General features: G+C 36.4%; 1 protein-coding gene across 30 annotated transcripts in view; it reads left to right on the top strand.

Annotated features, from left to right (window-relative positions):
- PTPRD (protein tyrosine phosphatase receptor type D) overlaps positions 1-13,978 on the top strand; it is a 1,159,674-nt gene that overhangs the window by 466,943 nt on the left and 678,753 nt on the right. The window lies entirely within an intron of this gene.

Genomic DNA, 13,978 nt, shown 5'->3' with positions numbered 1-13,978 from the left:
ACTGATTCTACATATACCTACATTTTAATGGCTGAGTTGTAATTGCTGATCTATCTTTACATGATTCTAACATCAGGGAGGTTTACATTCACTGGCAGTAATTAAAATACTGATGCACAACATTTAAATGGGGTAGGAAATGGAGTCTTGGCTGGGACATCACTTGGAGGAGGAATACAGAAAACCTGAAAAAGAGTAAAATATCCTACTACAGCTTCTCTTTTCAGGCACTTTGTATTTTAGCCTACATCAATTTTCAGAATTACATTAGATACGAAGGTTTAAAAAAATCAAATTTGAAACCCCAAACAAGTTACTCCTGAAACTTGGAAAGTGACAGGTAGAGATACAATCAGGTTGCACAAGCTCAAATGAGGTCTCACTACAGCAGCTTCACAATAAGTAAATGAAAATAGCAAAAAAACATACAAAAGCCATGGGAAAGACTATGTACAAATCTAAACTTTATATACCCAAACTAGATATTTAAATTATATCACCCAGTAATTATGTCATCAAAATCACCTCACTAAAGGAACAGTTGAAATCTTTCATGGTAAGAAAATCTTTAATAGGGGGTCTATCTATAATATTTCACATCATGGCAATTCCTGACAAAATTGTAATTAAATTAATAAATCAGAATAGGTTCACGAAAGTCTTGTCAGTGGTAGAAAACAAGATGAAAGAACTGTTGTGTCTGAAGACCAGATATACTAATTCGGGATTTAAAATCAACATAGGCAAGCCTACAGATATATAACTAAAATGTCCAAAACCAGGTTGCATGAAGGAATCACCGAAGAGCAAACTCAGGAGAAACACCTCACTGATGTAAAAATCAGGAATGTTATGACAAAAAAAATTCAAAGACGTAGCTTTTGAAACTCAGATGAAAATAGAACAAGAAAACTACTTTCATTTTCACTTGCACAGGTACTGTTTGTGTGAAGGCAAATGTGCAGATTTGCAAAAACTTCTTGACCTGCATGATGGTGTAGCACTAATATGTGTATAGTCTATTTTTTTTTACTATACTTGGATCATTTAAGCTCTTAAGTATTTTTATAAATGTTTATGTCTTGAGATAATGCTGACTCATCTCCTCGTAATATTCTACACCTTATTCAGTCATTTTACTTTATTTCTACTGTGCTGTCTCTTAATTAAGAAGACATAAAATGTCTTAAATTTTGTGATTGAGTTTACTTTAATTCAGTACTACAGAAATGCTACAGTAGATTAATAAACAATTGCATAAAAAAATAGTCACCCTCAACACACTCTTCTTATGGTTGCCTCTGAGAAGGTTACCACTTCTTTCTTAGGGTTGTGCTACTTGTCATGTCAAATATATTATCTGTGTCAGCCTGTATGGTCTCCTTATCCCACCTGAAAATGCTATGAGTCTTTCATAGCTATTAATGTCATTGCCTGTTCATTAAGTGGTTTCTCTACAAACCACACAGCAACAGAAATATTTGAAGGTATTCTTTAAACTGCCTCTGTTTTTTTTAGCTTCCTCTGTTAGTGAAGAGAACTTGGAAGTTGGATTTTAGATTTAAAAATTTATCTCTGCTTTAACAAAATATAATTGTAATAATTGTAAGGTTTATAAACAGAAAGCATTTCACAAGTCTTTGAAGTGGTTGAACTCATGTTAATCCCACTTTAAAAATGAGAAGACTGAAAGGCAAGAAGATAATCTGAATAATTTGAATTAACTGTTCCAAACTCATGGGACCATACTGCCTATCTTATCAGAATATCATGTAGCAAATGAATTGAAGCACTGTACTTCAGCAGAGAAATAAAAGTAGTTTTGTAATTAAAAACAAATTTATTCATTTCAAAATAGAACATACTGCTAACTCCAAACATGGACAGATTTTAACATCATTATCTCCCATTGATATCTAAATTTTTTACTTCATTGGAGGTTTTAATGAAAAAAACCCCACACTTTTTTTTTTTCATTTTCCCAGTGAAAGCAAATCCCTCATGAGTTTGTTGTAGGATATATACAAATTTTAAGTAATACAGTCAGACCACACAGTGCATCAGAATCAGATTTAGAGTAGTGCGGTTCACACTAGCAGTTTTCTTTCTTCAGTGTAATCTGCACAGCAAATAACTTTAAAGTTGACACATGATATGTGTCAGAGGAGTTCAAGTTAAACATTATGAGCCATCTTTCCAGGCACTTTCTCTAAATGCATTTGAACATAATTTCAAGTTTTCTGGGAAGCAAAGAGGTATATATATAGTATACAGAAAAAAATTGCAAAGTAGCTTGGTCTTCTTCTTGCACCTAGGAACTCTGAATTCTTTCTTTGTTTTGTGACCTGGGAATGATCTAACATTTCTTACTGGTGGGACTTTGATGGAAAATTTTCTGTCTCAGTTTCCAATTAACATTTATGTTTTGCTGTGTTGTAAGGGTACTGTCTGCTTTTCTCTTCCTTGTCACCTCTTCCCCTCACTCACACACGTAAAAGCTTTGTTATCATCTACTTCCTTGGTAGATGCAATAGAAATTGTAGATTGATAGTGGGAAATACTTTTCAGACATCTGTTGTTGGTTTCTAGTGCAGGTCAAGGTATTATTAAATCATGTAGGTGAAGTGTAGAGACATTTGTTTTACTGGTTTATTTGTGTATTTTCACATAAAACACTTAAGTACAGCATATGTCAATTGTTTGTATGAATACATATCAAAAAAGTATAAATGTAATATTTTTTCTAGAAATCTATTTTCCATGATTTGATAATTTATGCTTATGATATAATGCTGCAGAAAGTATTCTGAGACAATTACTTGCTTTAGGACTCACATTCTCTTGGAACGTGTTATCTGAGAAAAAGATTGTGTCTAAATTTCAAACTTTAAAATCAAGGCTGGTAAAATTTCGACAGATATTAAAATAAGAGTGTCTACTCTGAGGACCCACAGAAAATCTGTAGTCTTGCATAATCATTTTATGTAGAATGACGATTGTTTTTCCTTACCTGTTGGCAAAACTTTAGCATTTAATGTTGTTAGGTCTAAACCCAAGAAAATATTCAAGTTGATAATAAGGCCTAGTAAAGCAGAAACTTAGTAAATTATATGAATGACATGAAACCAAGGGACATCTCTTATTGTTGGTAAATTTTAATGAAACCTTACAATCCATAAAGTACTCATTGTTATGTGGTATAATGTGTGCTATTTAAATGATAAGGTGATCATATATAAGATGTACATAGAACCATAGAGTAATAGAATACATTGAGTTGTGGGGACTCGTGAGGGTTGAGTCCAACACCTGGCCCTGTACAGGACACCCCTAGAATCACACCATGTTCCTGAGAGCATTGTCCAAATGTGTCTTGAACTTAGGCAGGTTTGGTGCTGTGACCATTTCCCTGAGGAGCCTGTGCCAGTGACCAACCACCCTCTAAGTGAAGAACCTTTCCTAAGCTAAAGCTTCCTGACACAACTTCATGCCATACTTCAGGAAGAGAGTGCTCTTATAGGATGATAAAAAATGTTTTTAATTTTCGGTGTGATTTACCTCCAGAACAAATATCTTAGAGAAGCTGTGGAATTTCTCTCCTTGGAAGTATTATGTGTCTGAGCATATCTCAGACACAGACTACTTGTTTCATCTCTCTCTAGTACTTTTGTGGTGGTTCAGAGTGTTGATGGTGCAGCTGTGGGAGCAGAAAAGCACTGCTTGCTCAGAGGCATGTTCAGACATTAATTTCCTGAGCAGGATGCTTATATCTGGTGAACTGCAATTTCTTTTCTCTACCATCAGACCTTCGTGATGCAGTCATCATCACTTTGTATAAGAAGAAAGGAATTAGATCAGATTGCTCAAACTGCTGTGGTATTACTCTGCTCTCCATTGCTGGCAAAATCCTGGCAAGAATACTCTTGAACAGACTACTACCCACTATAGCAGAAGGAATTCTACCTGAAAGTCAGTGTGGTTTCAGAGCCAACAGGAGCACCATAGACATGGTATTTGTTCTCAGACAACTGCAAGAGAAGTGTAGGAAACGGAACAAAGGTCTTTATGTAACCTTTGTCAACCTCACCAAGGCTTTTGATACTGTGAGCAGAAAAGGTCTGTGGCAGATTTTGGAACGTTTAGGTTGTCCCCCCAAGTTCCTTAAAATTATTATCTCACTCCATGAGGATCAGCACGGCCAAGTCAGATATGGCAGTGCACTTTCTGAGCCCTTTTTAATTAAGAATGGTGTGAAACAAGGCTGCGTTCTCGCTCCTACCCTATTCACAGTCTTTTTCAGCATGATGCTCCAAAGGGCCATGGCAGACCTCAAGGATCAGGATGGTATCTACATTCAATACCATACTGATGGAAGTCTATTCAATCTCAGGCGACTGAAGGCCCACACCAAGACCTTAAACCATCTTGTCCGGGAGCTGCTTTATGCTGATGACGCCGCCCTTGTTGCCCACACAGAAGCAGCTCTGCATTGTTAAACATCCTGCTTTGCAGACACTGCTGAGCTCTTTGGGCTGGAAGTCACCTTAAAGAAGACAGAAGTTCTCTACCAACTGGCACCTCAGGAAGTCCCCCATCATCCCCACATCACCATTGGCCAATCAGAGCTCAAATCAGTCCAGCAGTTTAATTACCTAGGTAGCCTCATCTCCTCAGATGGTAAGATTGACGGAGAGATAGACAACAGGTTAGCAAAGGCATATAGTGCTTTTGGAAAACTCCACAAAAGAGTATGGCATATTAAACACTTGAAGGAAAGTACCAAGATCAGTGTTTACAGAGCCATAGTGCTGTCTACTCTCCTGTATGGTTCCGAATCATGGGTCATCTACCGCCACCACCTGTGTCTCCTAGAATGCTTCCATCAATGCTGCCTCTGTACAATCTTAAACATCCAATGGTCAGATTTTGTGACCAATACATCTGTTCTAGAGCAAGCAGCAGTCACAAGTATTGAGGCCATGTTGATGAGAACACAGCTGCACTGGGCAGGGCACGTCTCCAGGATGAAGGACCACCGCCTCCCTAAGATCTTGATTTATGGTGAACTTGCCACCGGCTGCCACATGAGAGGAGCCCCGAAGAAAAGATACAAGGACTCCCTGAAACAACATCTCAGCCTTGGCCATATTGATCAACATAACTGGTCTACTCTGGCCTCAAATCAGGAGGCCTAGAGAGACACCATCTATAACGCAGCTCTCTCCTTTGAGAACACACGCAGGATCACCCTCGAGGAAAAAAGACAACGCAGAAAGAACCATGTCTTGCAGAATACACCATCTAAGGAGTCTTTCTGCTGTGCCTTTTACAATCGGATATGTCTGTCTCGTATTGGCCTCATAAGCCACCAGCGTGCCTGTAACAAATGTGGATAGAGCCTTCCCAAATCTTTGTTCGCGAAGCCTAGCCATGACTGACTGCAATTTCTTTTCTAACACTTCTATTCCACAGCCAGTTCCACACTTCACATTCACACAAGCTGAGACCTAGTGGCTGTGACCCAGCCAGACCCAGCACCAGAGTCCCAGGAGCAGAACACCCAGGCTAACTCCTAGTGCACTGCATCTGGCTGGGTTGCCAACATCTGTAATCTGTTGGCTATACGTCAGCAGAGCACTGGACACCTGTGGAAGTGTGTTTCTACAGAACTGCTGTTTTTGCTATCTAACTGCTGTATGTTAGGCAGCAGGCACACACTGACGATGTGACTCTGGGTCAGTCTCTGTGACTCTCACCCCATCTAATGCCAGTTAGCTGCTTGTCACCAGGGTTTCTGTCACCTGCTGGTCTCCTGCCTCAGATGTATTAAAGAAGATTGAAGCTCTCACTGGCTATGTGAAAACTTTCTCTATTACTTCTTTGCTTTCCAGACAAAGATCATTTATCCAGTCAGTGAGTGCCAGGTAGTCAATCTTTCTTTCATCTCAACAGTTTTTTCAAGTAGGCTTCATCACATGATAACAAAAGTCTAGATTTTTGACCTTAATGAAAGGACAAAAATCCTTCTTGTCATAAGCTACCTGAAATATATAATTGATACAAATAGGGATGAGTTCAATTTTCCATTATGAAAAAAATGAATTATAATTGAAGACATCCAAAATAAAAGAATTATGCCACAAAACAATTTGTGGAGCTCTGAAGTGTGTGTTTGTTCAGAGAGAGTGTGAAATATTTATTTGCTCCTCAAAAGGCACAAGAATAGGTCAAGGATGAGGAAGATCCAAATTTCAGCACTTACCAGAGGGATCTAGAGTCACATTTCACAGCAAGTAACTGTGAACTGGATACAACAGAAGTGAGAATCTGTTCATTCTATGTCTGATGAACAAAAAAAATAAGACTCACACTTCTCTGTTAACAACAATAATGTCATGAACTTGTTCCTTGTATGTTTTTCCCACAAACTAGCCACTCTAGTTCCTACATTCCTGAATGAAAACAGATTTAGAAATGTTGCAACTTAGAAAACACTGTTGTCTTTTCAACCAACAAGCTGCAAATCGTTTGCTCTCACACAAAGCAGTTTGCAAAGTGCCTATTGACAGCAACTCCATAGAAGCAACTTTTAGTTTCTAGCTGTCCTAATGAAGTGGTAAAATATTTTTAGTCTTCTAGACAATTCTGTGCTCATCATAAATGAACAAAGTGATATGTTACACTTTGCATCATATACAGCGATGTCCAACATGTTACTATTCTTTATTCACAGGTTTATTCACAGAACACATCTCCATTTTATGGTATAGTCCACCATAAAATCCACCATTATGTATCTTCCTTCAAGACAATGCTGAGAAATTGTCTTGATGTTATAAGCCATCAGTCCTGTACACCATCAGACCTGAGCACTCATTAATGTTTGAGGTCAAAATGGAAGGGTACACAGAAAAGTACTTATTACTTAAATTGCTTTTACTTTAGGAGAGCATTTTCTTTTCTCTGATTTTGATTTGCCAGGTGTAACACTGTAATTTTGTAGCTATTCAAACATTGTAGCTCATAAAAAAAGAAAAACAAACAAAACAAACAAACAAAAAAAAAACAAACCCAAAAAGTACAGAATAATACTTCAGGTATACAGCAAGAAGGTTTTTTAACAGAAAATTTGTGCATTTTTTCAGTATTTGTCATTCTTCAGTAAAAAATTATAATCTCGGACATGTTTATAAATAATATATTTCTACTTGAGACTTTTCTTTGTTAATTGTAACAAAGCAAGGTGTGACATGAGAACAGATCCGCCTATTTTTTAGCTTTGATTTATTCAAAAGTGTTTTCTTATACACTTATATTCTTGAAGCGAACCTTAGCCTTTGTCATGCACATTGTATTGCTGTGAAGTAATACTGTAGAAGACAAATAATTAATCCCTTTGTTAGAAGTGAATGTTTGTTTTCCAGTGGAAGCTCTGATTCACTAGTTTAACTGGAGTCTTCATCAAGGAAAAAAATCAAGCTGGCAGTTGGGAATAATGGTAGCAATTACCATTATACTCCTTGGTTCTGAAGCCTTTCACTTCTCCTTTTAACTGTTGTATTTTATTTATCTGAAATATTTTTCTACAGATCAACTATTTTATGATGTGATTTCATAAATTTTCTAATTCATTAAAATATAAACAAACAAAAAACATTGTAGGTAAATAAAAAGGAAATCTGTCCTGCAGCAATGTGTTATATATTCAACAGTTGTTTTACGAGCACTGCATGCCCCCTGTTAGTATTTGGTAATCTAGGTATGCTGATTTTTAATAATTCTATTTTATATGAATAATTAAAATAATGTTGATTCTAATATAATTTCCAGCTGTTAAATTTGTCTTTCAAAACTTCACAGTAAAAAGACTTTTAGAAAAATATGTTTTAATATCAATAGCACACCTTCATAAATGGAATTGACAGAGGAAATGTTTCATTATATAACCTAGACACAAAAAAAAAGGATAATAAAATAAATTCATCTTGTCTATTCTGCACTCTCAAGACTGAATGTTTTCTGTCTACACCTGCTTCTTATTTTTCTCATGCCCTTAGAATTTCTACTATGTTATTACTGATTTGTCTTCTTATCCTAAATAATAACAAAATATAGGACAGTTATAGAGTCCTTTGAAAGGTCTTGTATTGTGTAAGAGCACATAATTGCATTAAGGTTAACATAAATCATAGTTTTGCAGGGTTAGATTTCAGTGGTACTAATTTAAATTCTTTTCAAAAAATAATCTTTTGTACCATATGATTTTCCATTATTTTTTATGGTGTTTCTCTCTCTTTCTGTGTCTTCTTATGTAGAAAAGGTTTTCACTGAAAGCAACTAAAAGAAGTAATTTCATTGCTACATACTGAACTAACTAGGATTATAGTGCTATACTGGACTAGGCCATGGGGAAAGCAATGGACATTCCTGAATATTTTCAGTTCTATTTGTATTGTGGCTGAATGGCAGAGCTCAGAGGTTTGTGATCAGCGTAGAATCCAGTTGGAGACCTGTAGTCAGTGGCACTCCCCAGGGAACGACACTGGGTCCAGCCTTATTCAACTTGTTTATCACTGACCTGGGCAAAGGAATAGAATCATCAAGTGTGATGACAACACTAAACTGGAGGCAGTGGCTGATACACCTGATGGCTGTGCTGCCATTCAGCGGGACCTTAATAGGCTGGAGAGCTGGGTGGAGAGGAACCTAATGAAATTCAAGAAAGGCAAGTGCAGGGTCCTGTGCCTGGAGAGGAATAATCCCAAGTACCAGCACAGGTTGAGAGCTGACCACCTAGAGAGCAGCTCTGCAGAGAAGGATCCAGAAATCTTAGTGAATGACAAGTTGACCCTGAGCCGGCAGTGTGCCCTTGCAACAAGGAGGGCCAATAGTATCCTGGGGTGCATCGGGAAAAGTGTGGCCAGTGGGGCAAGGGACGTGATCCTTCCCCTCTACTTCACAGAATCACAGGATCGCTCAGGTTGGAAGGGAGCACAGTGGATCTGATTCAACTTCCCTGCTTAAGCAGGGTCATCCTAGAGCACATGGCACGGGATTGTGTCCAGGTGGTTCTGGATTACGTCCAGTGAGGGAGACTCCACAACCTCTCTGGGCAACCTGTTGTAGTGCGCAGTCACCTGCACAGTAAAGAATTTCTTCCTCGTGTTCTGGTGGAACTTTCTGTGCATCAGGTTCTGTCCATTGCCTCTTGTCCTGTTGCTTGGCACCATCAAGAAAAGCCTGGCTCCATTTCTTGGCACTCCCTCTTTAGATATTTATAAACATTGATAAGGTCCTCTCTCAATCATCTCTTCCAGAGTCTGAGCAGGTCTGACTGTGAGGTTAGCTCAGCTGGTTAGAGAATGATGCTAATCATGCCAAGGTCGTGGGTTAAATCTCTGTATAGGCCATTCACTTCAGAGTTGGACTCAGTGGTCCTTGTGGATCAGGGTGTCCATGGAGGTCATGGAGTCTCCCTCTCTGGAGACTTTCAAAACCAACCTGGATGTGAAAGAAAATGCTAATATAAATGCAGTTTGAGGAAAATTCATACTGTTTATAGATGGTGCTAATTATGAGAATTACTTTTTCTGAAATGTTTTTTATGCCTTTGATTCTGTAAGGCAGATTTATTTATGAATTGCTAAAGCATGATCTTTTCCATGAGGGGAAAAAAAAAAGAAATATTATGTAACTACATTTTTATTAAGGGGGAAGAAGGGTGTGTGTGCTACTACATTCTTTTAAGCAGACCAGCAAAATCTGAATCAGATGTAATCACCAACTGTTTGAAAAAATTGCTTTCAGCTAACAAGGAATCATTATTATCATTTCAGCTGGGATGTTCCACGGGGGGCTGTTTTGGCCATGTTATTATTCAGTGTCTAAAAGAAAAAAGATTTGAATGATGGAAGAAACGATGAGTTTTAAAAATCTGTGGCTGATGGACAGCTGGGCAGGACTGTAAAAGCCCCAGAGGATAGGATTAGAATTTACAAAAATCCTGGCAAATTAGACAGCTTATCCAAAAGCAACAGTGTGCAAGAAAAATGCAAGAATACCACCACAAAATGCACAAAAATAAAACAGAAATAGTTGGATAGATAGCAGAAGCACAATTTTTTAACAGAGACTAATACTACATGTTCCAGTACAGCATAGACAAATTCTTTAATAGATCCCACGCTACTGCTTCTCAAACATTGAAATTTCAGGACCTATTTGGGCATACCATAGCTCCTTTCCTCTATGCTCTATACACCTGATATTACTTTTAAAGGCAAGTAGATAAGGGGAAAGTAAGGCTTTATTCTGGTAAATAATAAGAACATACTGCAAGGTGTGCAACTGAGCATCATGAACACTTAACTTAAAAAGGCGTCTGCCCTGAAGTCCAGATGTAGCCATTTCAGCACATAAACAAAAGGAACGAACAAAGGAATACCACAAGAAATAGTCTTTAATAGAAACCATTTGAGATTATTGTCATGTAAAATATGGGTTCTATGCTGTGTCAGGGAAGACCAAACTGTAATATTTTGGCAACATATTTTATGCCAGTATAGATTATCTGCCAAGAAGTTTATGTAGGTTATTGTGAATATAATTTCCATAGGATAATTGAATTGCATACTTTTTTGAATTCTTAGGTTTTGATCTATATGAACCTCTATTTTGTTATAAACCAGAATATTCCTTCAAGAGGTTAAAAAATGGTATTATAAAATTTAATTTCTTCAGCAGGCATGTTTTGTGTCTTTTCAAGAAATGTTATGAAGTTGACAAAGGTTTTCATTCAGCAACAAGAGAAAAAGGATGTAAAATGTCTACTGTTGGAATATTGCCATAATTAAAGCATATGGATCTAACACAGACTTGGGAATAAGTAGTATTTGGCAGGTTTTTAAGTGAAGGGGACACAGTTATTAAGAAAATTACAGAGCAGTCCTAAATAAAATTCATTCCTATTCTTCTTAATTTAGGCTTCACTTGAATCTGTTTCCAGCTGTGAAAGAACTAGATAACACAATAATCTATGAAACTACTATGCATCTCTTTATCATTATGTTGGCCCTCTAAAATCCAAGAAGTTTCTTAAAAAGAAATAGAAGAAGGATCTTGTATTCATAGAATAATACAACCATTAAGGTTGGAAAAGACATCTAAGATGATCAAATGCAACCTTCCACCCAGCACTGCTGTGTTCACCACTAAACTATTTCCCCAAGTATCACATCTACAAGTTTTTTAACACTTCCAGGGATGCTGATTCCACCACTTCCCTGGGCAACCTGCTCCAATGCCTGACTACCCTTTCAGTGAAGGAGTTTTTCTTAATATCCAGTCTAAACCTCCCCTGTTGCAACTTGAGGCCATTTCTTCTTGTCCTGTCACTTGTTACCTGGGAGAAAAGACTGACCTCCAGCCCACTACAACCCCCTTTCAGGTATTTGTAAAGAGCAATAAGGTTCCCCCAACCCTACTTTTCTCCATGAAAAAATACTTTAGACATGCAAAAATTAACTAGATATTGCAGTAAAAAAAATAAATTAAACCTCAGTGAAATTTTAATAATTACTCTTCAATAGCCTATTTGGAAAACTCCTTATTGTTTATTATATTATCCTTTTGGAATTAATATCTCAGGGTGTTACTATTAGGACTGAAATAAGATTTTGGACAATGTTTTTCCTAGGACTGAATTTAACTATTTCAGTTTGTTGATACTTGGTGCAACCTTTGCACAAGGAAATCAGAATTAATGGGAGCAAAGTGATAATACACACTGTTAGAATTCCTCCTGGAATTTGTCTTGGAAATCATCATCATAAAAGTAGTGGAACTTTTTTCTGTATGTTGGATTATAACCAGTAGTTTAAATTCAAATAGAAAAAGACCACTGAAAACAGCATTTTAACCCCTTTTACTTTTTTCCTGACCCATTGAAAGAGAGGTACAATATCATTGCCCATTGGGCATTATCAGCAATTTTTAATTACATAATAATGTCAATAGAATAATATTATAATAGACTCCTGCTTGTTTTCGAAAATTGTGATGATTGCAGGTCTTGTGAAACTTAAATAAATTTGGGAAAACAAGCCTTAAAATCTTGACAATTGTTGAAGAAACATCCTGCAATAGCAGGAACTGGCTAAGCATTTAAATGTTGCTGAATAATGTCCTTGAGTTGTATGCCAGCAAACTTAGAGAATAAATCACTTTTTACTTTAAATTAAACTAAATTACTTCCAGGAGGTAGAATTCCTGTTCTCTCCAAAGTGCAATTGATTTGCTGACAATGCATAATAATGAACTATCAATATTTTATTTTTATATACATAGAAATAATACACAAACCCAGCACTTTTCATCTAAACCTGAGAATGTTTAACCAAAACTCCCAAGATGAATTTGTGGAGCAGGAAAGTTTGTGGACACAAAGAATTTTCAGCTTTTCTAGGTCGGTATTTTAGTTCACAGCACAACTAAGTTTATGCTTGAGGCTTATTAACCTACAATTTCCTCATTTAAAGCACTTGAGAGTTTTCTGTGTAATGATCAGCATGCTGCTACAATCAACTGATGCTGTAGGGAAGGAGTAGTACGTATGTTTTTGCAACCAATTTCAATCCTACATAAATTTTTTGTCAACTGTTTAAAACTATAGCAAAACAGTCTAGTACAAATGTCCCCCCCTAACAGATTCAAAATAATAAAATAGAAAAAAAAAGAGACTCTTTGGACTATCTGCTTGCAAAGTATATTTGGATTAAGAGACATATTTTCACTTGCTCTGTGATTATCCTATTAGTGGTCATGTAGTTCTGTTGTCACAAGACAAGGGAAGGGAAGAAAAGTACAAAATACAAAAGAATGTAATGGGAAAATTTGTTTGGAGAGATAAGAGTAAGTTAAACTTTTAAGATAGGAACTTTTTTGGAGCTTTTTTTTTTCTCTTGTTTCTCCATAGAAATATAATGGCAATATTGAGTGATTACTTCTGCAGTGACAGAATAGAGTGTTCAGCAGGTTGAGAGACCTAAGACAAGAATGTGTTTTTGCGGTGGAAATTTAAAACTTTTAAAATGAAGCCAAATTGACTATTTTAATATGAAGAAAGGCTAAATATATACACTTTTTTCCTCAGAAAAAAGAAACCAAATGAAACAGCATAACTCAACAACAATCCCTGAAAACAAACAAACAAACAAAACCCAACCAGATAACCAAAAAAAAAAATCAAAGAAAAACCTATAAAACGAACAAAAAACCCCAAACCCACAAAACTAATTTATCTAATGCAAACACCATGGAAAAACTGTTAGAACTTGGCAACACTGCAAGCACTGAATGGATAATCTGTTAATAGGATGTCTTGAATAATCTTTAGATTACAGAGACATACTTCCTCCAAAGCATAGATTATCACTATAGCATTTAATATTCTGCTTTTATATGTTAATTATCATTAGCATAAAACTAACATAAATTTTATATCATGTTTATGCATGATTTTTCAATACGTCCTTCTTTTCTATTGTTCAAAGAGACACATTTTTACTTTCTGTATTTTCTAATATTTGTTTGCCAGATTTTAAATTTTGAGCATTAATCTTCGTTAATGTTGCACTGGAAAGTGAAAAATGTCTGTACAAAAAACGTTGGAAAGCAATTTGTTGCAGGAAAATCAATTTTAGATTGTTCTTATTAAGCTAATGGGTAACCACAAACCTTATTAATGGAATAACCATGGTTATAGTATTGATAAATTTAACAAATCTTAGCAATTATAAAGAAATGCGTCCAGGTCCACGAAATGAATGTTAATTCAATGATGAATCATTTGTATTTGATGATCATAAAGGAGATTGCTGCACTAATCAGTTTTCTTCCTCTGCTCTTATAGAAGACATTCCTTTTTTGCATCCCCAGATTTACAAACATCCACTCCCAGTCAGACTCTCTATTGTTTTAC

The sequence above is a fragment of the Pseudopipra pipra genome, chromosome Z (genome assembly GCF_036250125.1).
Source record: "Pseudopipra pipra isolate bDixPip1 chromosome Z, bDixPip1.hap1, whole genome shotgun sequence".
In the NCBI taxonomy this organism is placed as follows: domain Eukaryota; kingdom Metazoa; phylum Chordata; class Aves; order Passeriformes; family Pipridae; genus Pseudopipra; species Pseudopipra pipra.
Note: the sequence above shows the minus strand (reverse complement) of the source record. Positions and strands in the feature narration are given on the sequence as shown.